This window comes from Acomys minous, assembly GCF_964271855.1.
Source record: "Acomys minous genome assembly, chromosome: 11".
NCBI lineage: Eukaryota > Metazoa > Chordata > Mammalia > Rodentia > Muridae > Acomys > Acomys minous.
Window position 1 is genome coordinate 56,870,576 of NC_140492.1, and position 25,354 is coordinate 56,895,929.

Consider the following 25,354-nt stretch of genomic DNA (forward strand, 5'->3'; position numbering starts at 1 on the left):
AAGACAAAAACAAACAAGCAAATAAAACAACAGCCAATTACTAATTACATTTTAGGAAAGTCAAATTTTTATATTTTGGCAACAAATCACTAAGATGAATTCCAACCTGCTTCTCTCTACACTTACCTGTGGCTATTATGAAAGATGTCCCCCTACAAGTGCCTCAGCTGGCCTTTCCAGGACAGTTCTGTACCAGCTCTCTGCCTCTAGCAAAAGTTATGAGTGTCTATGAGTGTCACCTGCTAAGTATGTTGCTAAGCACCTGACTTGTCCAAGCCTCAGAGCACCATAATCAGATGGTACAGCTCATAAGGGAGACAGAAATCAGGAGATAAACTCTAATCTAAGAATTCCTTTTGAGGCACTAGAAACATGGCTCAGAAGTTAAAAAGCAGGCATTTTTATGTCATAGAGGACACAGGTTTGGGTCCCAGCCATGTCTGGAGGTCTCTCCCATAATGCCAGGAAGCTCATAACCACCTATAACTCCAGCCTCAGGGGATCCACGGCCCTCTTCTTGACTCCTCAGGCATCTGCACACACACATGCATGTCACACACACACACACACACACACATACACACACACACACACACACACACAGAGAGAGAGAGAGAGAGAGAGAGAGAGAGAGAGAGAGAGAGAGAGACGGACAGACAGACAGACAGACAGACAGACAGAGACAGAGACAGAGACAGAGAGACAGAAAAATAAATGTTTTAAAATTCTGTTTGAGTTTCATATAAGAAAATTCTGGGCATTTGAAACTCAATGGTCCCCTCAGACTGGACTTACTGTAGAAGGACCAGTGCTTAACCCAGCTCACCCATTTCAGTGAGGACCTAGAACTGGGTAACTTCTTCACTGGAAAACACACAATGACAGCTTGGAAGCCTCCTTAGAAGGAAGCTACTTTTGTTACAAAATATTGTAGGGACAGCTTTTATCCATATAACCGTTTCAAGGCAAGAAGGGGTGGTTTCAGGTGAAATGGAACTAAAATTTGCAGTTTAACACACCCCCAACACACACACACACACACACACACACACACACACACACACACACACACACACACAATCTCTCTTTGCAAGGTCAGGTTGTGATGACATATGCATGAGTGGTAACCTCTGTTTGAACTCCTGGGCATCCACATACAGTTGCTTCCCTAAGCACAGTAAAGGAGGGGAGCACTGTTTCAGCAGCAATAGTTGTCTTTTTCTTTTTCTGATACCGAGGATCCTCCCCAACCTCATGGCTGTCTGTATGTGGCTACATCTCTTCTCTTCAGCTCTTCTGGTGTCCCCCCCCCCCATCTTCACACCCAAATCTGAGTATCTAGGATGTGGATTTTTGTTCCTAAGGAAGGAAGCTTTGACTCCCAGGTAAAAAGCACGAAGCCAACAATCCTTTGATCGATTCATACAACCATCCCTTCAGCAGCAGTTTATAAATCTTATAAGACCTGCCTTCCCAGCCCTGCTCATGTAGAGTCTGGCTGCAGTGGAAAAGAAACACCCCAAACCCCAAGTCACTATCCTTCCTTATTTGTAATTCCTACAAACAAACAAAAAAAGCTCCTTCCTATAAAAAATCTAAATTACAAACCATGACAGAGATGGATCAACCATGAGGACAGGCCTCAGTTCTTAAGCTGTCTCCTCCAAAACATGTCAGCAATGAGGCCACAGCAGTCTCACTGCAGCAACTGTTTCCTACCTTAGGTTGACGGGGTGCAGGTGACCACATCCACCTGGGTATACGAACCCTCACCATTGTTATACAAAGCCAACCATGACGGTGTCTCTCTGGGGGAGTGTGGTTATAGGACTCTCCCTTTGTCTTTTTAGTTAACTGTCCACTCGTGATATTTTGGTAAATGTCACACACTTAGTCTTTGTTAAACCGAAGAAAATGTAAAGTGCTCCTTTCATTCACGTGTCTCTCATGGCCACATGGCCACCCGTTCACTATTTGAAATGAAAGAGCTACACAAATAATCATCGTGTGTTTGAAGATGGCTCACATCATGACCCCATAGAAAATCTTGTCATCATATAACCTTCATTCTGCCACAAATACTCACATGAGGAAGCATCAGACAGCAAGTCCCCTCATAAAACAAAAAACAAAACAAGGCTGGGTTTGGTGGCACACACCTTTAATCCCAGAACTGGGGAGCCAGAGGCAGGTGGACTGTTGTGAGTTTGAGGCCAGCCTGGTCTACATAGTGAGTCCAGAACAGCCAGGACTACAAGAGAAACCCTGTTTGTCAAAAAACAAACAAACAAAAAACAGTCTCCTCATGTTTTCAGAGAACAAGCAAGGAAGTTCTTATGGGGCTCGTCATGTGAGAATTCCAAACCCTGTGAATCTTCTTTTGATCTCTGTCAGGCAGAGATCACCCACCCTCCTGGAGATGATGCCAGGCTTCCTGTCAGCTTCAGAGCGAAGGGGCTCAGCCCTGCAACTGTGGGGAGATGAATCATTAACAGCACTTAAGGCTTCCAGGCATTCCAGCAGTGTGCACGCTGGCCCCCTGCAGCAGGCCGCTGGGGGCATCAATGATTAACTGGGGACACTGAGAGCGGTCCAGAACTCAGGGACACGATCCCTCGGTCTTTTTCTCTTTTCTCCTCGTTGTCTACACATAGTCCTAAGCTACTTTGAAATGCCTTATTAGAATAAATATTCAGAAATTTCTAAATACCGGAATGTACAAACGAGACTTTCATACACAGCTCCTGGATCTGGAGCAAAGGCGGGACCTCTGCGACCTTGCTCAGTCCCAAGGTCTGAATGGCCTGCAATGTGAACATGTGTCCTGCCAGCATGAAAGAAGTCCACCAAGCACTCCCTGACATGAGTAAACTCTGCTCAGTTTAAGGGCATCCCTTTGGCCACTGCCCATCCACTATGCTGGGGCCCAAGTAGAAGGGATGGGAAGACTTGATTCACGTTCTTGGGATAAGCTACAGTTGGGATTTTTATGGCCAGTATCGTCCAGAGGATGGCGAAAGCCCACAGACATCTATTTCTCAGAGAACGTCTACACGGAGACTCTCACTTGCCTCGAGGCACAATGAGGGAGGGATCTCAGGCTGGGCTGCTGTTGTAGGATGCTGTCCTCCGAGCATCACAGCCGTCATCTCCATCTCCACAGACTTCTGTGACCAACTGCAAGAGATGCCCGAGGTCCGCCTTATTTATTGGTGATATTCCCTTCAAAGAAAGAGGGAACGGGGTCACTAGACCCTCACCAGAGATTACTCCTTACTGAGCAATCAGTATGTAATTCTACCCTAATTGCACATGGCCTTGTGAGAGTACATAGACCGTCAAAGGTTAACCGAAGGGGACTGCATCCATGCAGGTATGAGAAAGCCTTCACTCATGCTGATGTGATATTTTGTGGTGGTGAGACTGCTTTAGGGCCATGCACACTCGTGTGAATAATTCCTTACCCACTCTCTTCAAGTAAGCAATACACTCATTGGTTCTCCACGTTGGACTTGGTGGGATCATACTTTGGTTTGTTGGTGGTGCCCTCTTTTATGCCTATATGGTGCCTTGGCTTTATGTCTTCCCAGGAAATCAGCTACCCTGTGGTAGGGACCTTGATGGCAGCCATGGTGCAAGTGTAACACTAGAGAGCGGGTTTCCCAGGCACCCCCACATGGGAGATGGAGTGGCACATGTAGGACCACAGTTCCGGTCTCCGGTTTCAGAAGTTGTCTTCAGACCTCACTTTAAATTGCTCACTTAAAACAAGCTTCATATAATCCAAAATGGTGACGAGTGTCTGTCTCCAACAGACCCTCCAACTCTTAAAGCAATGTCTGATTTTCAGTTATTTTATAAACCCCCCAAACTCCAAAAGGTTCACAAAAGGTTGATCATGCAAGAAGGGAGCCATGGGTTAGCTCCTTGTATTCAGAGTAAGACAGGATGGGAGCTACGTGGACTCATGGCATCCTAGGATAGTTAGAGTGGGAGAGAGAACAGTGTGACAGTAAAGGCCTCAGTGCCTGGGGCTGGCCAGCCTCCCTGGTCTTTCTGGGCTGTGATTCCTTCTTATCACGGAAGAGAAGATTCCTCTTTAGGCCTTGAGGGCTTCGACTGTCTCTAAGCGTGGTTTTAAGTGGTGACCCACTTAGTTCTTGGAGGAGGTTCTTTCCTCTCACCTCCATTTTCCTCTGGGCCCAACCCACAGCCTTGCTGCCCTCTAATTCCTCATATGGGAAAAGCAAGTGACCACAGGAGGAATGTTCGTGAATGCAAAGAGGCTGCCCTCACTTTTCACCATAATGAGTTTTTGGAACCGGCCCCAAAGAGGGTCATTTTGAGGAGAATCATATTTTTGCCACAGTAACCACACTTAATTGGAGGTTGTGTTCTTGAACAGAAGCCCGGTATCAAATAAATCAGGGGCATGGCCAACAACTGTCATAAAAATGAAGATATTGCTGTCATAATCCCTATAATAATTTTAAATAGAAAGACTGTGCTCTGGCTCCATAAAATGTCCTCAGAAACTGTTATGGCCTCAGAAGGCCTTTAAAGAAAATGGGGCTCCTGAGAGTGGGGCTTGTTGAGGAGACAACAGCTGCTGGACTGGACAGTGCTACCCCAACTTGTCACTGTTCAGACCTAGTCCAATCTTGGAGTTCCCTCAGCGACTAAAAAGGACCGTTCTCCAGGACATCAGACTTTCAGATTTCTTTTAACATCTTGAGAGCTCTCAACCCATTCCTCATTGCCTAGGGCAGACCTTCCCGGCCTGAACCAGAGCAGTGACAATGTTGCTCACTGCGTAGACCCTCCCAGACTCCAAGCCACACATCTGCCTTCTTTTGGACTTGATGCAAAGCAAGAAAAGGGAATGGTTTTGCAAAGATGATGAATGAGCCTTTGTGGGTCTTCTGCTCCTGGCAGGGCCCAGCCCTGTGCATACTCTGCAAGCCCATACAGCTGCAGGGCACAGCTGCAGCAGCCTGACTGTCAGCCAGGACTAGACAAGACGAAAGAACCGAGGTTTTGCCCACATCTGGGATGGAGGGAGGCCAAAAGGAGGAGAGCCAGGACTGAACACTGGCCAAAGAGAAACAGACGGCCTGGTGGGATGCTGGGGACCAAGAAGATGCATATACAAATAAACAAACAAACAAACAAAAGAGGAGCAGTGAGTCAGACTCGCTTGGAGGATCAGTAGGAGGTGATTGATGTGTGCTGGAGAAGGCTGAGGCCAGAGGTTGAGCCACACAGGGAGCCTTTTCCATGGGAATGTTCCCCAGGCTGACAGAACCAATGTGGCTACTGCCCTGTGGCTCTGTGCTCTCAACTTCTCCTCTTACAAGGCATCCATCCCTAGCTCCAGCAGCAATCGCTTTACTTCTTCTTCTTCTTTTTTTTTTAAAAGCAAGGTCTCACTTAATTGCCAAGACGGTCCTTGAACTCACTCTGTAGCCTAAGCAGGCCTTGAACCCGCACTCTTCCTGACCCGGCCTCCTGAGTAACTAGGATTGCATGTCTGTGCCACCAGGTCCAAGCACCCGTGTTTATAATACATGAAGCATCCTGTGGCCAAAGGCTAGAACAGAGCTGGTGATAACCGGAGGACAGGAAATAAAGCCGGGCATGGTGTTCCACGCCTCCAACTCCAGCACTGAGGAGACTGAGGCAAGAAGATCACAGGTCTGTAGCCGACCTGGCCTATGTGGTAAGATCCTGACTTATAAAGAAAGTGTAGTAGGGAAAGGCAATGGTGCTGGAGAATTGGTTGGAGACTGTTCTTGGTGGCACAAGCTCCCAGGTAACAAGCATCACCTCCCTACGAAATGGATACCGTGAATCTAACCTTGTGGGTATATTAGGAGGGTGAGGAGTGAAGGGGGAAGGCTAAAGCCATGGCCAACGCATGACCAAGCTTCAGGGCCCAGTCTGTGTCAGCAGCTGGCATCCACCCGACAGGCGGGTGCTTAATTAAGCCTTAGGATAATCCCCTTGCAGTCCAAAGCCCCAGATGAACCAGCAGAATGCATCAGGAAGAGATCATAGCCGCTGACAACAGCAATTAGGAAGCCTTCCACTGTGGCTTCTTTCATCCCCACCCCAACTGGGGAGAGCAGAGGATGAAAGGGCTGCCGTGAACTGCACCGTCAGAAGCCAACACTCCGTTTACCCGGATCAGTGGGTGCCAAGCGCATCTCCAGGGGCACACGCTGCAAGCCCCTATACCTTGCCACTTCTATTTCCTAGGTTGTTTTTGAACTTGCAAGTCTAAGGACTCCTTTCTCTTCCTCTGTGTAGTCCTCTGGAACTCACTCTGTAGGACAGGCTGGCCTGGAACTCAGAGATCTGCCTGCCTCTGCCTCCTGAGTGCTGAGTGCTGAGTGCACGTGCCATCATACCTTCCCTTTTCTCTTTCTGACAAGCCAAGGCAACATATAGGTAAGCGTCCTTCGGCCACATTGCAGTCCCTTTAGACCCTTAAAAGAAAAGAAAAATCCATTTGTTTTTCTGTCAAAAAGCCTAACTTTCAAATTTTCATTTAATGATACATCTAAATCCTTGGAAATGCCCAACAAAGGTACAGGCAGTGAACCATACAGGAGATCCCCCACACTGGTAATCCTTAATTCCCTCTAAGTTCTGCTTTTCATATAACAAATATATCCTGACTGAACTTCAGCCCCTTTGGGAGTGTCTGGGAAGAACACTCCCACGTGAACTGTGGCTCTGGCCTTACTTCCTGTTGCCACGGGGCTCTGATGGTTCTGTCTTTAGCTGACAAGGCAGGCCCAGGACGTCAGAGTTCTGCGGTGGTCCTCCAGCTCCTGCTACCAATTTGAGAGAGGTTCTCAGTCATAGAAAATACCAGAAAGAAGCAAGCGGCACCGCAGACACTGAAGAAACCAGTGCTTTGGTGTGGTATAGCTATGATTTACTCGGCTCTTCTGCCCACCTTTCCGGCATGTCCTTTCTTAGGGGAATTTTCTATCCCCACTGCACAGGAGTCTGGAGGAGAGGCCAATCTGTGAGCTGGCTCTGGCCAGAATGCTTGCTTTCAAACATTGGGCATATAAACTTTGGGCATGTAAACACTGGGCATACAAACATTGGGCATGCATAGAATCAAAGCCAGCCAGTTTGTATTCTTCCCTGCCGTTCCACTTCTGAATCTTAGGAGACCAAAACTGACAAGACTTAACCCTGGAACCATCTGAAGCGCTTCCTCCCTCCCCCCCCCTTCCTCTCCCTTTCCTGCCATAAGGGGGAACCAAGTGGAAATATGAGAGCTCGCCTATACAGTGATGAACACCGCTGGGCAGAGCTTTGGTGGCTTTGGATCTGCTCAGTTACATAAAGCAGTACATCTTCTCTGCTTAACCACTCTGGGACTGGTTTCCACCACCCATAAACAAGAAACCCTACTAATTCAGGAAGACATGGAGGCTCCAGAATTGGACCCACTAGACTGCGGTGTGACCTGAAGCCTGGTGTGTAGATTCTGGCTGCGCAGATCACCAGCTGCCAGGCTGTGGGCAAGCAGCTTAGCTTTCAGCGCCCTCAGGCTACCCATCTATAAGCCGCTGAGATCCACTTCCACGGAAAAGGGTACAGTCAAATCAGATGGCACATGCACATCTCATTAACAGATTCCAAAATTTTACATTCACTCTCTTCTTCAATGTCAATAATTCGTTATAAGTTATCTTAGAATTCATACATGATTCTGGAGTTTTAATAATATCAAACTATATTTGCTAATGAATAATGAGGTTAAGTATGCCACATGTACAACACTCATATTCTTTTTTATTTTTCAAAGATGGGGTTGCTGTATATGCCACAGCCTGTCTCAATAGCCTTGGCCTTGATACACAGACCAGACTGACCTAAAACTCACAAAGATCCACCTGACTCTACCTCCCTCTGAGATTAAAGGCATAAACCACCATGCCAGTTACAACTCACATTTTTATAAACAACTTAGAGAACTCATTTTAAAAAAATCTTGTGTGTGCATATGTGTGTGGCTGTACACACACCACAGCCTGTGAGTGGTGGTCAGTCAGTTCTTTTCTTCTACCATGTGGCGTCCTGGGGTTTGAACTCAGAATGTCAGGCTTGTCAGCAAGCATTTTACCTGCTTAGCCATCTTGTTAGTCTCTGATTTTCTTTTTACATTTATTTATTGGGAGGGTGTGCCTCAGTACTCGGGTTTGCACTCTGAGTTAGGCAAAAAACCTAACACTTGAACTAAGAGCACCTTCTGTTCTGAGCGAGCTGGCTTTTATTTTTATCTCAACAATGAAACTAAACTTGAAAAGTGATCATTACTTTTATGTAGCAATGGCAAGGCAAATACCATATCCAATCTGCCATTTTTCCACACCATCACTGGCCTTCCTGGAATGCCACATGCAGTTTTGAGACAGGGAGTGTCTCTTGAATTTCTGCCTCCCTGACTAACGCAGCCTGGGATTTGAAAGGCCACAGACAAGGGTTGGAAAGGAAGTACCTGAGGTAACGAGGCTGGGGTAACAAGTTTCTACCCAGTCATGGTAGGCCCAGAGAAAGGGACATACTTTACTGGCAAAAGGGATGGGTGGAGCAGAGAGCTTCTCTCTCCAAGCTACACAAAGGCTGTCACCCTTCAACCAGTAGATCTGGGGGCACGTGACTTGGGGAGACGGCTCAGTGGTTCAGAGCACTATTGCTCTTACAGAGGACCTGTGCGTTCCCAGTGTAGATACTGCAGCTCACGACTGTCTGTAACTCCGGTTCCAGGGATCTGACACTGTCTTCTAACAGACTGTATTTAGGTGACTGAAGTGGCTAAAACTGTAAGTTCTAAGCTCTAGGCTATGTACACATCCATCTACAGACAGCAAAACAGCCCAGGCCAGGTGTGATGGTGATAGGACCAGATGCTAGACAGACACCCTGATACAGACAGATGGGGAGAGGGGCCATAGCTAGGCAATAAAGGTGGCGGACTTCCAAGATGGCCAGCTTTAAACGCCTGGGAGCTTAAAACAAGACAAAACAAAACAAAACAAAACAAAAAGGCCTTGGAGCCTTTTGTCTCCCACCAGCAGACTCCTGCTAATGGACTGGCCCAAGAAGTTCATGGCCTGCTAAGGATTTGTCATGCACTCTGGGCCCGTCAACCATCCTAGCTTTCTTCAAACTGACCAACTCTAAATTATGAAGGAAAACCCTTCCGGAGTTTTAAAGCCCCCAGGTCTGGAGAAGAGATGGTATTTTCCCGAGTGGCCCCCTCAGCTTTGCAGAGGTTATTTTTTTTTCTGGGTGCTGCATGTGTGTTTCCTCACCCCCAATAAGTGCCTCCCTTCAACTGCTGATTCCGTCTGTGGCGCCTGAGGTTTCCCGCTGCCACCTGTGGCGCTTCAGATTTTTCCTGCCTTCATGCCTTAACTGGCAGAGTAAAAGAACCTAGACTGTACGGTTCCAACACCCCACGAACGGTGTCACTTCGGCCAAATATTACAATGCATCTAGTATTATTTAAACTAGACCCAAATCACTTTTGTATTTTTAAAACTTCCGAGTGACTTCTCACTGTGCCCAACCCTGCCTTTTTCTCTGCCCTCTCCTCTCTCCCAGCTCTCGCTCTCTCCCTGCGCGCTCTCTCTCTCTCTCTCTCTCTCTCTCTCTCTCTCTCTCTCTCTCTCTCTCTCTCTCTCCCGCTCCCTCTCTCAATCTCTTCCTGCTGCACAAGACTTTTCTGGAAGGGACTCTGGTACACCTTGTGCAATTAGTGTTGTTCCAGAAGCCTGGAGAACATGTCACAGGAGCTTCCTGAGGGTGGAGGTGGGGCCAGGGAGGTTCAGAGAAGGGTAGCTGGGCGCTAAATAGTAACCCTCAGGCTGCTGTCTGACACAGTGCCTGGGAGCAGGACCCACAGGGCCAGACGTGGAGGCTGAGGCTTCAGGAGAAGCTAAGGTTTCGGGAGAAGCTGAGGTTTCTTCTGGAGAAACTGCATTCAAGTTTGTAGAAGGTGACAATTGGCTCCTCACTGCTCTGCCCACCTCACGTAAGGCACTCAGGAGCCCTCCCCTGGGAAGGTGACTGGTAAACCCTGACCTGATGGACTCAGGGCAGTACCAGCCCAGCCTCGGAGGAGCCCATGGCTTCCCCTACTTTTGCAACCTGCTCTCCACAAGCAGCTTCAGTTGAGCCTCCTCCTCCTCAGCTACTTCTGCCTCAGTTATTTCTCTTACCACCACGGTTCCACAGGCACAGGCCCCTCACAAGCTATTGTTCGGGGATTTTAGGGCAAGGCCCGGGGGACCCAGGAAAGAGACAAGAAACAAATTCCAGCAACTCTCCAATGAGGTCCTATTGTGAGCAGGCGACTGGGGTGGTTCTCTCAGTTTGTTGGTGGCATACTGGGGACACCAAAGGGGTGAGGCCTAGTTCCAGGCACTCATTTAAAGCAGATTTAGGCTTCTCAGTCCAAGCCATTGAAATCTTTTCTGAAGAAGCATCTGGGGGAAAAAAAAAACCGGAGGGAAAAGCTGCCCAGTTATTTAGAGAAAAACAAAACTCAAACTTTCCTTTCTGCCCTCCTGCCAATGTCCCTTTCAACTATGTGATCCTCAGGGAGGACTGTGGGGGCTGGGCCCGGGGAGCTGGCTCGGAGCATCACCGTCCCCAGAGTCAGCCCTACCATCGGCAGTGACAGGCACGGTATAGAAGGCCTTCCTGCCACCCCCCCACCCTGCCAGAAATTTGGGCGCAGGATCAGGGGAACCTGGCTTTGTCTTGACCAACCAATGGCTGGTTGAGAGACTCTTTAAACCAGGCAGTTCCCCCATGATGCTACAAGAGCAGTGTGAGGGCATTCTACGGCAAGAGCCCTGCAGCTCATTCCCAAAGGGTCTCTGCTCAAACGGGGCAGACTCAGAGGCAGCTTGCAAGTGGCTAGGTTTCTGTCTTCCCATTCTGGTCTTAGGGACCTGTAAGAAAGTAAATGCCTCCAGGGTCGCTTCCTACCCTGGATTGGGGATTCTGCAGACATGTGTGGCTTCCATTTAAGTGAGGGCTTGGGCCACCCTTCTTAGGGAGTTCTAGGAGCAGGTGTTCTGGAGTCCTAACAGGACATTGAAAACAAATATATGGCGAGAGGTTGCTCATGGGTACAAGGACATGCTCAGCCTGGTTAGGGCCCTGGATTTCCCCCTAGTATCACAAATAAACAAAAATGAAACACGTGATAGTTACCTCCAGCCGGAGGAGCTGAGAAGAGGAACAAGGGTTGAGGGACCAGTTCCACTGAGGAATGATTGAAAATTAGTAGAAGGAAGCAATTTGTAAGGAAGAAGGGTCCCTGAGGTGGGACACCGGAGACGTTAGAGAAGGTGGCTTAGTTTACATTTTCTGTTGCTAAAGATATTGCTGCTCCATGGCTAGGGGTGTAGCAAGCATGAAATCCTAGGTTCAGTCCCCGGCACTGCATAAACCAGGAGTGGTGGTGCATGCCTATGATCTCAGCTTACATGAGATGGGCGCAGGAGGATTGGGAGTTCAAGGTCATCCCTTGGCATGATAGTGAATTTGCAGGCAGCCTGGGCTGATGTACAAACTTACTGCTGTGCCCCAGGGAGCCACTTTTAAAGCACTTTAGGCAGCCACCATTTTGCCCTTTGGCTTCTCAAAGAACCCTAGGCCCTTACAAGGCTAACTAAATCTGTATCCTAGCAACAGCTTCCCCATAGCCATATCACTCAGGGCAGTGCCCACTGCAACATCATCAAAGGAGGGATTTCCGCTCCAGGAGCTAAGAGGAGCCAAGTTACCCTGTGGCCTAGGAGGACTGGCACACCCAGGGCCCTAAAGCCTCTTTCCCACAGTGGCACAGCTTTTCCAGACCCATTTCTGTCATAGAAGTTTAGCATTGGGTCTAGGCCATGGTTCTATTTCCAAGGCTGATTCACTTCTTCCCTTTTCCAGACACAGAGGAAAATCCCAATGCTGCCATTACTCTCAATTTCCTTGGACCTGAGTTTGCTGCACCTGCAAGGCCTACCCCACCGAGGGAATATGCAAGCCATGCACGAAGGTGATGGTGAAGACAAAATTCTCCATTTTGACTGTTCCACTGGGTTCCTGGAGCACTCAGTGAGCAAGGACCCAAATGACAATCAATCCTCTTCTTTAGCTAAGACCCCTAACACCCACAAAAGGACTCATAGGTGTACATATGTTTGCATCTATATGGTATGCATCAGATCTCTCCTCTTAATACTGTCCTTCTGAAACATGTTTGCCTTACACTGTTGAGATATAAGATGGATAATCTAGAGCCAAAGAAAGCTAGGTGAAGCAAGGGAGCAATTTAGAGATGCCTGTACTAGTGACTTTTCTTTTGTTGTGATCAAACACTGTGACAAAAGCAACCCATGGAATAAAGAGTTTATTTGGGCTAATGGTTCCAGAGGAGTAGAGTCCAGCATGGCAGGAGCAGCATGGCAACAGAGCAGGAGGCTGAGGGGGCTTACCTTCAACAGCAAACACGAAGCAGAAGGCAAGCTGGATGTAGAGTGTGGCTTCAGTCTCTCAAAGCCCACTTCCCAGTGATGGACTTGCTCCAGCAAGGCTGCATCTCCCCACAATCTCTCTAATCAGGGCCACCAACCAGGGATTGAGTGCTTAAATGTGTGAGCCTCTGGACAACGTCTCATTCAAACTATCACGGTGCCCATCACACATTCCCCCCTCCGTCCCCCCACTCTCTCTCCCTCCATCCCCTTCTCTCCCTCTATAACCCTGGCTGTCCTGGAACTAGTTCTATACACCAGGCTGGCCTTGAACTCACACGGATATGGCAGGATCTGCCTGCCTCTGCCTCTCGAGTGCTGGGATTAAAGGGGTGAACCACCACTCTCTTGAGATGTCTTGACATCCTCCCCTCTCCCTAGCCTTCAGCAGGCACACCATTCCCAATAGTAATCACATCTTTGAAAACAGTGTGCATCGATCATAGTGGAGACTGCTTTAAATCAGGCCTGGCCTAGGAAATCCAGATCAATGAATCACCATGACATCACCGCCATATTCATCTGCTTACAGCAAGCACAGGACCATATTTTCCATTAAAAAGAAACCAACAGGGCATATTATTTGATGAGAGATTTATGGGCTACCTCCAGGTGCAAGAAGGGGCTGGACTTAAAAATGTTTCAACATCAAAACACTGGAACCAAGGAAGGATATTTGGATGATTTTACTGGAAGCATGAGAGTTTTGTGGTTTTTGTTTTTTGAAAACAGGAATGGCTGTGACCATCTGAGATGAAAACACATATGCCAGCCACACAGGTTATGCTTTTGTTTACTTCAGGTACACTGGACACAACTCAATACAAGACTGGGTTATTTAAAGGAGGCGATCAGGCATCACACCCATTTTAAAGTTCTCCCAGTGCCCAGCAGAGCCATTAAATCCTGGCTAGACTGAGCAGATGGTTGGCGGATGCCTCACTCTCTGATCTATGTATTACGGCTTAGGTGTCACTGCAAAAATACCTGTGTTGATTTCCCAAACCAGGTCACACTTCTGTACTCTCATTGCCTCAGAGTTTCTCCTTCAGTGACCTCTTTGTGGCATGGAATTCATCTGAATGCGCAGCTAACAAATCCTGCCTGTTTCAGAGCATGGGGGCTGTGGTCACATGTGGGAAGAAGACGCTGCCCATCAAGACACTGGTGACCTAGCTGCGGCGGCTTGCACCTGTAGTCCTGGTACTCACAGACTGAGGCAGGTCTAGGCTACAAAGTGAGACAATCTCAAAGGGGGCGGGGAGAAGACAAGGAGGGGGAAAGAATAAAAGAGAGAACAGAAACCCCCAATTCCCGGTATCATTTCAGGCATAGAGGGTAAGAAGTCTTTTTTAAGAGAAAGGGGAGTGGAAGGAGAAATGAGAGGTAGATATGATCACAGCTCATTGTATACATTGTATACATATATGACTTTCTCTCCAAAAGAAAAAAGTGGAGAGGCTTGTGTGTGTGTGGGTGTGGGTGTCTCTCCCTATTTGCCCAGGCTGGTGTCTCAAAGTCGTGGCCTCATGGAAACCTTCTCTTGAGTCCCCTGCAGTTAGGATTGCAAGCATGTGCCATTGTGCCAAGCTACCAACACACATTTCACACATTTTTAATAACAATATAGATTCTCTGGCAGGTTCTATGATTCTGTATTTATGCTTTAATCACTTTGTTGATTAATTTGAGTTTATTATTAATATATTTATTACCACTATTTATTATGTGAATGAAGACTATAAGGCTGTTCATAAGACTACAGTTAGTACACTACTAAGAGCAAAATGTGTCCTTCAGAGTCAAGGTACTAATTAGGGAAGAAAGAATCTTGTAGACGTTCTACACCATGGACCAGGCATAGTTCATGTGAAAAGGACGGAGGTCAACTGGGCGTGGTGATGCACGCCTTTAATCCCAGCACTCGGGAGGCAGAGGCAGGTGAATCGCTGTGAGTTCGAGGCCAGCCTGGCCTACAAAGCGAGTCCAGGACAACTAAGGCTAACAGAGGGACCCTGTCTCAAAAAACAAAAAAAAAATAAAAACAACAACAACAAAAAAGAAAGAAAGAAAGAAAGAAAGAAAGAAAGAAAAGAAAAGGACTGAGCTCTAGACATCATTAAACCTTAAACTGAACCAACAGAACTCAGTGCCCAAACAACAACAACACGTGCCTCTTCTGATAAAACACTTCCGGTGCATATGCCAAACGTCTGTAAGATGAAGGGCTCGCCTTCTGAAAGGGCACGGCACTGCTCAGCACCCAGTCAGAGCCTCGCCTGTGCTCAACAGAAACTGAGTGCCCATAAAGAGTAGCTGGTGGAAGCAGGCAGCCTCAGCCCGGACTAAGACACCCAAAGGAGGATACAATAGTCTGGGCTCTACAACAGGCTATGGTATGGAAGTCCACACACAGCACAGTGCCAAAGGACAGAAGCATGGGCCCACCACATCTCGGAAGGAAGATGGTGGTCAAACATGCAGAGCAATTGCAAGATGGTAGAGCTCATCTCCGGAGCATTCCTACCAAGCTGGCCACACAAGAAGCTATTGTAGCCCTAAAAACGTCTTACAAACCAAATCTTAATATTCCAAGAAGGCGACAGGGCTGACCGCATAGGGTGAGAGGGATCATGGAGGAGACAATCCAATTCTGCTACAAAAATCGTCTGCACTGCACAGCTTGAGACGGCATGTTCCTTGAAGGCTTCTGTGAATGCCACCACAGACTCGCTCCCCAGCACTTGACCAGGGCTTGTTTTCCCATCTGTTCTACAGGTCCCGTCATGCCTCAGATTCCTGTCTCCCCAATTTTAGAGGAATCTATTTTTCCAGAAAAGTGTTTACTTCTTTCAAAATTATGCTGCCAGAGGTGCACTTGAAAATCTCATGTCTACCAGTTCCAGGTCAGTGGTGTGACCCTCACTTCTCAATCTTACATGTGTTTTCTTTGAATGGTCTGTCTGGGTTTGCCTATTTTCTATTTCCAAGACCAGAAAAGCAATAACTAATTCATAATTTTTTTAAAAAAGGTCTGGCAAACTTTGTTGGATGGAAGACAATTGCTTGAGCCTCGTCTTTCTTGCCTATGAAATTAACACAGCAGTGCTGACCTTATAAGGCTTCCTTAGCTACTGGGAAATGTCTGTCAACAGACTTGCTAAGAATCAGTGATTCAGCTTGTGAGATTTCCCCTGGGTGATCCCCAATGCCCATGACAATAAATGTTGTTTGTTTTCATTTACTTAAAAGATCAAATATTTATCAGGAATCTAATGTCTGCTGGGTGTAGCGGTCCACAGCTACAATTCCAGCACTATGGACCTAACACAGGAGGACTGTGAATTCACAGCCAGCTGGGGGTACGTAAGGACCATCTAACTGAAAAATAAAATCAAATGAAAGATAATCTAAGTGTAAAAAATATAGCGTATTGGAAATAATATAGACAACAAAAACTAAATATGCCATTATTAAAAATTATCTTGGGGCTGGAGAAATGGCTCAGTGGTTAAGAGCACTGGATGCTCTTCTGGAGGAACGAGGTTCAACCCACACGGCGGGGGCTCTGATGGCCTCTTCTAGCATCAGAGGGCATTGTACTCATGTATTACACAGGCAAAACACTCATGCACATAAAATAAAAATAAAGAGATTTGAAGAGATTATCAGAAAGAATTTTAGGGAATCTAAGTATCCTTTAAGTAGTAACAAAAAATACACCTTTAAAAAATTATAGTTACTTAATATCTATCATTTGACTTTTTATTTAAAATGATGTTGGGACTAAAAAAGACTGCTCAACAGTTAAGGGGACTGGCTGTTCTTTCAGAGGATGCAGGCTCAGTTCACAGCATCCACATGGTAGCTCACAACCTGCTGGTGCCCTCTTCTAGCCTCCAAAGAAACCAAGCACAGATATCCATGTTGGCACCTGTGCACATAAAATAATAATGAAAATAAGATAAAATACTCTCATTTCTAAGTGGATTGGTTGTTTTCTATAAATTCTACATTCAAACTTTGTTTAAAAAAACACTTTACTTTTATGAATGCTTGCCAAAAAAATTTAAAAATGCAACTTACTGGAAGTCAAATTATACACACTTACGAGGAAAACGTTTTTAGAGAGTAAATTAAAACAGATTTGTGGTGACTACATGTCCCCTCAGAAAGGCAGACAAACGGAGCAGTCAGTACATTATGCTTGTCGTTAAGGAAATTCAGCTGAGATGGGCATGGCTGGTGACCAGCTGGACAGATCTAAATGTGCTTTAGTGCGGCAGCGCCTCACAGGCCTGGTGGAAGGGCCTCTCCAGAGGAGCGTGTGGCTTCACAAGAGACAACATGACAGCTGAGCATTGGCAGTGTCCACATTCTCTAGCTGGTGCCCAGCAGTGCAGCTGAGAGGACTTAACAGGACACTACAGCATCAGGCATCAGGTAGATGGCCTGACACCTGCTCAGAGATTCTGCTCTTAGTTAGTTGGACCTGCATGGACACAAGGAGAGGTTAGCCCCAACCCCTGTGAGAAACACACATGGCCTGGCCTGATGCTCTTGGGTTCTGAGCTGGAGCCTGAAGCTGAGCAGAGAACCACCACGCATTTCCAGCCAAAGCTGCCAGGCCCCTTGGCAGAGTTCTAGCTGAGCTCTGTCGGCCGAGCGAGACAGCTCTGGGGCATGGAGAGAGCTGAGAGGTTGGGCGCCAGCCTCTCCCAGCTGTTTTCAATAAGGCTCCACTTCTGAGGTTGCTGGCAGATCTCTGGAAAGATCTGCACCAACCTCACATAATGTTTTCCATCAAACCCACAATTAAGTAATATTCTCTTAACTCATGAACTGCACAAGAAACGTTTTTCCTGTCACTTCTCAGTTTTCCTCAAGTACCTCCTGAGCAAAAGGTCAGGCCAAGGTTACAGGCTTCGGCGGGTCAGAGGAGAATGGAGCAAAGGTCTGAAAAGGCCAACCCGGTCTTCCCCCTGCCGCACAAAGATGGAGGGCTGGGAGATCCCATGAAAGCCACACTGCACACAGCATTTCACTTCCTCCTTACCAGCTCTGTCAGTCAGTGCTGATTTTATAGGTATAAAAAAAAATACGTAAAGTCTTTTTAAAGTCAAGCAATTTGTACCAAATTCAGGTATACCACTTAGTCACCATATTATTCCACCATAGCCCACCACCATGTAGGGGAGTTGAACAGAATCACAGGGAAGAAATCTCTAAGCATCAACAAGCAAGGCCAAGACTGCCTAGTCTTTTGGCAAGGTCTGTTACCACTGTTCCCCAGGGGTTATTCTTTGAGAGTGCTGCTAAGCACCACGCCCTTACTTTGTAATTGAATAAATTACTAGCTCCTAGAAAGGCTTAGGATGGAGGCCACCTTCTCTGTGAGTTCTTCTCCAGTTCCGTGAAGGGGCAGCCAGGCACCTTCATTTCAGTACCTGTCCCAAGCAGCATCAACACAACACAGGCAAGAATGGAGTCTTGGGACTCCGTGCCCCCTAGGGCCTCTCTCAGTATAGCTATTGTACACTGAGGGGCTTGGTTCCAAGGGGCTCTGTGGGTACCAAACTGTAGATGTTCCAGTTCCTTTTTTAAAAATGCTATAAAGGGGGCTGGAGATGCATGTATCTCAGTGGCAGAATTCTTATTTATTTATTTGATGTCTTTGTGCCTCACTGTATATATGTGCACTATGTGTGTGCAGGAACCCTCAGAGGTTAAAAAAAGGTGCCATGCTCCCTAGAGTTAGGGTTACATATGGGCCATTGTGGGCTGCCATGTGGGTGGTGGGGAACCAAGTTTGGGCCCTCTACAAGAGCAGTAGGTGCTCTTAATGCTGAGCTATCTCTCCAGTCCCAGTGGCAGAATTCTTGCCCGGTACACGCAAAGGCCCCTGGGTTCAATCCCTAGCACTGTAGAAATGTATAAGTAAAACAAACATACAAATAAATAAATAAATACATATCATGAAAGCATCTGTAGCCTACGTATGCTATCTAACACAACACTAATGCTATGTTAATAGTCACTGCACTACTGTTTATAGAGAATTTCTTAGTTTGGGTTTTATTGCTGTGAAAAGACACTATGACCAAGGCAAATTTTACAAAGGAAAACATGTAATTGGGGCTGGCTTACAGCTTCAGAAGTTTGGTCCATTATCATCATGGCGGGAAGCATGGTGGCATGCTGGCACATATGGCACTGGAGAAGGAGCTGAGATCTGCCTTTGGTCCTTGATCAGCAGAAGGAGACGGTGTACCACACCGGGCGGAGCTTGAGCATAGGAGACCTCAAAGCCTGCCTCCGGCAGTGACAGACCTCTTCCAACAAGGCCACACCTCCCAATAGTGCCATTCCCTATGAGCCAGACTTTCAAACACAAGTCTGTGTGTGTGGGGGGGGGCGGGGGGGCATACCTATTTAAATCACCACAGAGAAGAGGGATAAAAAAACTAGTATGGTGCCTGGCGAGACAGTCAAGAGTGTGCACTGCTCTTACAGAAGACCAGAGTTCAGTTCCCAGCAGTCTCTGCAGGTGACTCACAACTGCCTCTGACTCCAGCTCCAGAGGATCCGAAAGTCTCTGGCCTCTGCAGGCACCTGCAGTTACATGCACATACCTCAAGCATACAGAATTAAACATTTTTTAAATAAATATTTTTTAAAAAGGAAATCAGTCTGTGCAAACACATGCCCTTTTCTTCCAAATATTTTCGAATTGCAGCTGGTTGCATGAACAGATACGGAGGATAAACACTACTTGTCACATATCTTTTCCAGGCAGCACAGAAGTATGATATTTGCTTAGGAAGCTCCCCCACTGCTCCAGGGGGTGGCACCCATCCTGAGTACACCTAGTCTGGGGCCCAAAGAAGAAAATCGACACGTACACTCCAGGTAAGGATAGGATCACAATGGAAAGATCAAAATCAACAAAAATGTGCATGGGGGGGGGGAACATGTTGTTTGGAAAAGTAAGAGAAAATGAACAGCAATGACTTCCTTGGATCAGTGAGATGGCGTGGGAATTGAAAGTGTTGTCACAGCCTGACGACCTGAGTTCAAAACCCAGAACCCACTCCATGGAAGGAGAGAACCAACAAGCGGTCCCCTGACCTTCACATATTGATTGCAGCATGCCTTTGTCCCTCATAAGCAAACATATGCAATTTTTTTTTTCAAAAAGGAAGTCTATCTAGCAGGGCCAAGTCAATGAGCCTTCAGGAAGAAGGCTCTCAGTCACCGCTCTGCTGTGTATCCTTTGCGTAACTCTTCCCTCCCCTGCAGCCTGGAGTTTTCATTTCTTATCGTGTCTCAGGCAGGCCTCGTGCTGGGCTCTTTAGTATCCTCACCCTGGGCTATATGGAGTTCTAAAGAGAGCTGACTCTGGGTGCTCACTGCCTCTCCCCTCCCTGGCCACCGCTAGAGACCTCGCTCTGCATCCCTGACTCCAACCTTCTAGCTGCTGGCTCCCCCAGTCTCAGCCTGGCACAGTGGCGGACTAAGCTGGAGGGAGGGAGGAAGGAAGGGAGGGAGGGAGGGAGGGAGGGAGGTCGGTCCAGAGAAGGATTCCAACTCAGCAGCCATCGAGCAGAAACGGGGAAGAAGCGGCCTATGGATGGAGGCTGAGAGAAGCTCGTGGAGAGAGACAGCTCAACAGACCAGGGCGCTCATGGACACAAAACTGGTCCAGCATTTCATCCGCTTCTGATGGCAATGTGAACTGAGCCCTTCAGAAGACGCTTGAGATGAAATCTTCTGTCCCATTAGCCTCTTTACTGCCAACCAATCCCTAGGAAATTATATTAAAATATGAAATTTGAAGCTTTGTGTATAAAGATGTACATGTGAATCCAATTTATAAGAGGAAATATAGGAACTACCTAAATAACTGCAACCAGGGGAATGATTCGCCAAACAGCAGTGTGTCCTGTTTAACTATCCTGTTGACCCATTCAGCTGACACCATGTGCCACCACAACTTACTGTCCTTCTCAACTCAGGTCCCCAGTAAATGCTCTTGTTGGTCCAGATGCCCAAACTCTCAGTAGAGAGAAGCTGGTTCCTAACTGTTCTCCTCCTCTGTAGACTCGCCTTTCTTATTCTTATTATCCCCTGGACCCTTTGTCTCCCATTCTCTGCTCCAGCAACCAGCCGCTGTCAGAGACAAACATCCTATAAGGAAAAAGAAATCAGCCATGTTTTCAAATGACGTGATGGCTATGAGGCACGTCACCTGACAGCACTCTGGAAAATGATTGACACATTCAGTACAAACGATGACCTGTGACAAAACCCTATTAAGCATGCACTATATTACAAATGCAGCAATGGCGTTTCATCCAGATAGTGCCAGAACGTTGTCACTTCTCTACAGACAGGAAAGTGACTTCAAGAGTAATCAGGCAAATAGCCCACGATCACAGCTAGTGAAAGATGGGGTTGAAGTAAAAATGAAATCTGACTCCCCACTGCAATCATCTGAAGGAGACGCAGCTCAGAAGAGAAATACAGGGCAGAACTAGCTAACAAACTGTAAGGCCTGGCAGATCCTGGGGCAGACTTCTTTTACTTTTGTCCTTCTAGCTGTTTCCTTAACTAGCAGCGTTTCTACTTTTAAACTTTCTGGAAGAGAGATTGTCAGAGGAGCGCTGTGGACAGGCCAGAGACCCTACTCCTGTTTCCATGGGAGTCCCAACTTATCTGAGGCTTCGCTTTTCATGTTTTTAGATACTTGTGGTCAGTGGTTCTCCAAAACATGGTGAGCAGAAAAGTCTAGAAATAAGCAAGTTGTAAGTTTAGACAGTTTTGTTGTAGTCCCTTGTCTTTCGTATCACCAGCTTTTTGTTGTGGCTCTTCCACTGGGTCTAATTTACAAATTAAGCTTAGTCATAAATACGTGGGAGGAAACAGTATATAGAAGGTTTGGCATGGTTTGTGGTTTCAGGTGGTTTTTGAAATGTGTCTCCATAAGTAAATAAGAGAGTCCACTCCAGCACAGTGACTCTGGTTTCTTAGACAACTGCTATGCACATACCTGCTGCCTCTGAGAGGGAGCTGGGGCGTCTTCCTGGGCAGTCAGCCCTCACCCACACACACCCTTTCCGGCATAGGCCTGCCCCCTCAACTCCACTGTCCACATCCAGGCTACTCTACTCACTGCTGCTCTTAGAGGCTTCCTCTCTCACCCTCTCCTGCCCACATTTTCTAGAGATCCAGGCTTCTCTTCTAAGCCCATTCATCTTCATCCAACCAGCTAGCCAGCATCTCCCCAGGAGATGTCAAAAACACACTGCAAGTCCCCACATTCACCAAATCCAGGCAATAAACCCCTGTAAGGATAAAATCTAGTTCTAAAAGGGGGCAAAAAAACCACAATTTTTTTTTACATATGAAACACACACATATATGTAAATTATGGTACATAAAAGTAATGGTTATACATGTGGCATTGAATTCCCAATGGGGAGCTCTGCAGGGGCATGATAATGAAGGATAATGAAGGGTGAGAACTACTAATCTATGACTTGGCCACGCACAGCCGTCCATAAACCAATTCCCATGAAACATGATCATCAAATACACCATTCTCAAAAGTAAAGTTGGACAAGACATTGCAGTCCAGCCACCTATTTTAAGCCATTCATTTGCTATGTACTCCCCTATGGGTGGATGCTAGCCTACAGTGTGACACTGACTTCCAGACTTGAGCGGCTGGCTTGCAGAGGCACCTGTTCTCACACAGCCTCTCCTCCGCTTGTCTGAAATGCTCAGTGGACTCTGAAAGACTCCACTTTGAGAAACACCCTCTCCAAACTCTCTCCGGAGCAATGACTCCGGAGCAATGACTCACATGTTAAGGTATCCAGAATTCATTTCGAACTCTGGATGGAGAGGTGGGCCTTTATTACAAAAGAGCTCTGCCTCACATAGTTCGTTAATCATGTTCAAGGGTACTGTGTATGTGTGGGAGACTGGCTGGAACCAGACTGTTCCAGAAAAGCCCACCCCCCATTTTATACATAACAGAGGCAAGTACCCTTATCTTCCAGCCCCATAGCATTCCATTTGTCAAGCATTTTCTGTTGCTGAGCAACCTGGTTGTGGGGACCACAGGCTGGGGCACTAGTCTAATAGGGGGCTCCACTTCCCCTCACTGCCAGTGGATCATGCAAGCCCTGTGTGACAGGCTGTGGAAACTATGTCCAGGTGCCTGGCTCCCCTCAGCCTAATGCCTTTTAAATCAGGATCCAGATTTGATTTTATTTTCCTTGTCTTCCTGGCTCCAACTCTCCAGGCTCATTTTTCACTCCTCTGTCAGACTTCCCAGGGCTTGGTGGCCAAGTGCTTCTCACTTCACAGGCATACCTTCATCCTAGGCTTGGGATGCTAGGCTGGCCGTTTAACTCCATCCCTTAGCAGGTCCTACCCTGCTTCTGCATCTTGAACTGCACCCACAGTCTCACTGAAGTTTTGTGCATGGGTCTTGCATCTTGTAGAGCTGTGGAGTCAACATGTCATCAAATGAAAGAAAAAAGTGTGGGTCAATTCCTATCCTCTCCATGACAACCAGGTGTCTGGCAGTAGCTGTCTATTTTCTATCATTGTCCCCGACTACCTTTCACCTGGGAAGGGTCTTTAGCAGAGGCACCATCAGCGCTGGCATCAGAGTATACTTTTTATTTTCTTAGGCAGTGTGTGTGTGTGTCTGTGTGTGTGTGTGTGTGTGTGTGTGTGTGTGTGTGTGTGTGTGTGTGTGTATGCATGCATGCGCACTTGGAATGCATACAGGAGAGTTGGCTCTTCCTTGCATGGAAAGACAGCACTTTGGGTCTGCCATATTTTTATTCCAAGGATAGCAAATCTCATCCTATAGCTACTGCTTACTGAAATAAACCCACTTACAGATGGCCTACCCAAGCCAGCCTTCTGAGTGCCACAACCGTCATGAAGCACTGTGGAGGGAAATGGGGGGCAACTGAACAGGAAGTTAACAGAGCCAGTAGGTCTTGACACCAATGTCCTATTCATATTTTATCCTTATGAAGTTACGGAATGCTAGTACAGGAAGGGTTATGAGAGTCATCTAGTTTGACCTCCTCGTTTTATAGAGAAACTAATGCCTAGAAGTCAGAGCACACAGACCCCAACTCCCAGGCACCTGACCACCAGGCCTGCCCTCCTCCCAGGTAACACCAGTGGTCTAAGGCAGAGCAGACCCTTAAGACAACCAGCAAACTGCTGGACAACATCATTTGAAACGATAGCACTTGTGCATCCCTAGACTGACAAGATGTCCTGATACAGTTAAGCTCATTCTTGCTCGGGAATAGCCAAACCCAAGCTCACTGGTTATCTGCTGTTGCCAGGTGTGATGGTTCGTGTCTATAATACCAGCACCTTTAGAAGGGACAAACAGGAGGATCGGGAGTTCAAGGTCAACCTGGGTCACACGAGATCCTGTCTAAAACCATAACAACCCAAACACCAAAACAATACAAAAAACAACAAACAAGCCTACTGTTATGGTTTGACTCTGAAATGTCACCCACAGTTATTTTGATGGCCTGGTCCCTACCTTGGGGTGCTGTTTTGAAGGTTGCGGAGCCTTCAGGATGCTAGGCATGGCTTTAGGTTACTAGGGGTAGATTTTGCACATTAGATCCTCCCCTGGTTCCTGCCTGCTTTCTTTCCTCCCTGGTTGGCTGCCACACAATCTGCCGCCACAGCTAAACTACTCTGTCCTGCCTTCCCCCACTATGACGGACCAGAACTTGTGAAATGATAAACCTTTCCTCCCGTAAGGTTTTCAGTCAGGTATTTTGGTCACAATAACCTACAGTAACTGATATGGAATACTGTGCAGTGGAGCTGTTTCTTGGACTAGATCTGACCACTGTTCTGACCGCTGTTCTCAGGCCTTTGAAGCTGGTATGTGGGAAGGATGTGGAAAAGTCTGGAGCTATAGGCTAGAGAAGCTCCAGAAAGCTGTTAGCTCCACCTAACAGATGGCTGGTGCTGGGAGTTTGAAAAACCAGAATGTGGACAGAAATGCAGAGAGCAGAGGCTGCGCTCTTGAGGCTTCAGACAGCAGTGAGGCCTGGGTTGGGAACTGGATTAGAGGCCACTCTTGTTGCATTTTGGTAAAGGACCTGGCTACATTCTACCTGTGGTTAGCAAATCAGAGTGAGGCTGAATTCAAAATTAAGGATTTAATTTATTTGGTAAATAAAAATCTAAACAAAGCGTAGCATTTAGTCTGTAGCGTGGATATTGCTGACTACTTAAAACCAACTTTATGATAGAGATCCTGAGAAGTGATGCAGAAATACTATTAAAGGTAAGCTGTGCACTGGACACTGGGGCCATGGAAAAAGTTGGCCTGCTGCAAGACCCCACCACCAGCCACCACCAAGACGCAGGGTATGAACGAAGAAGCTTCCATTTGAAAAGAGCATGCCACTGGGTGCCCTCCTGGAATGGGCTTTCCAGGAAAGTATTTTCCAGGTCCAGCTGCCCAGAGCTGCCACTGCAGTTATGTCCAAGGGGCTGTCTTAGTTAGGGTTACTATTGATGTGATGAAACACTACGACCAAAGCAACGTGGGGAGGAAAGGGTTCACTTGGCTAACACTTCCACATCACAGTTCATCATCAAAGGAAGTCAGGACAGGAACTCAAGCAAGGCAGGAACCTGGAGGCAGGGGCTGATGCAGAGACCACGGAGAAATGTGGCTTACTGGCTTGCTCCTGATTGCTTGCTAAGATCTGCCT

At 47.1% G+C, this 25,354-nt stretch overlaps 1 protein-coding gene across 5 annotated transcripts in view; it reads right to left on the minus strand.

The window, feature by feature from the left end:
* Positions 1 to 25,354, minus strand: part of MYLK (myosin light chain kinase) — a 247,120-nt gene that overhangs the window by 140,036 nt on the left and 81,730 nt on the right. The gene's annotated exons all lie outside the window — the stretch shown is intronic.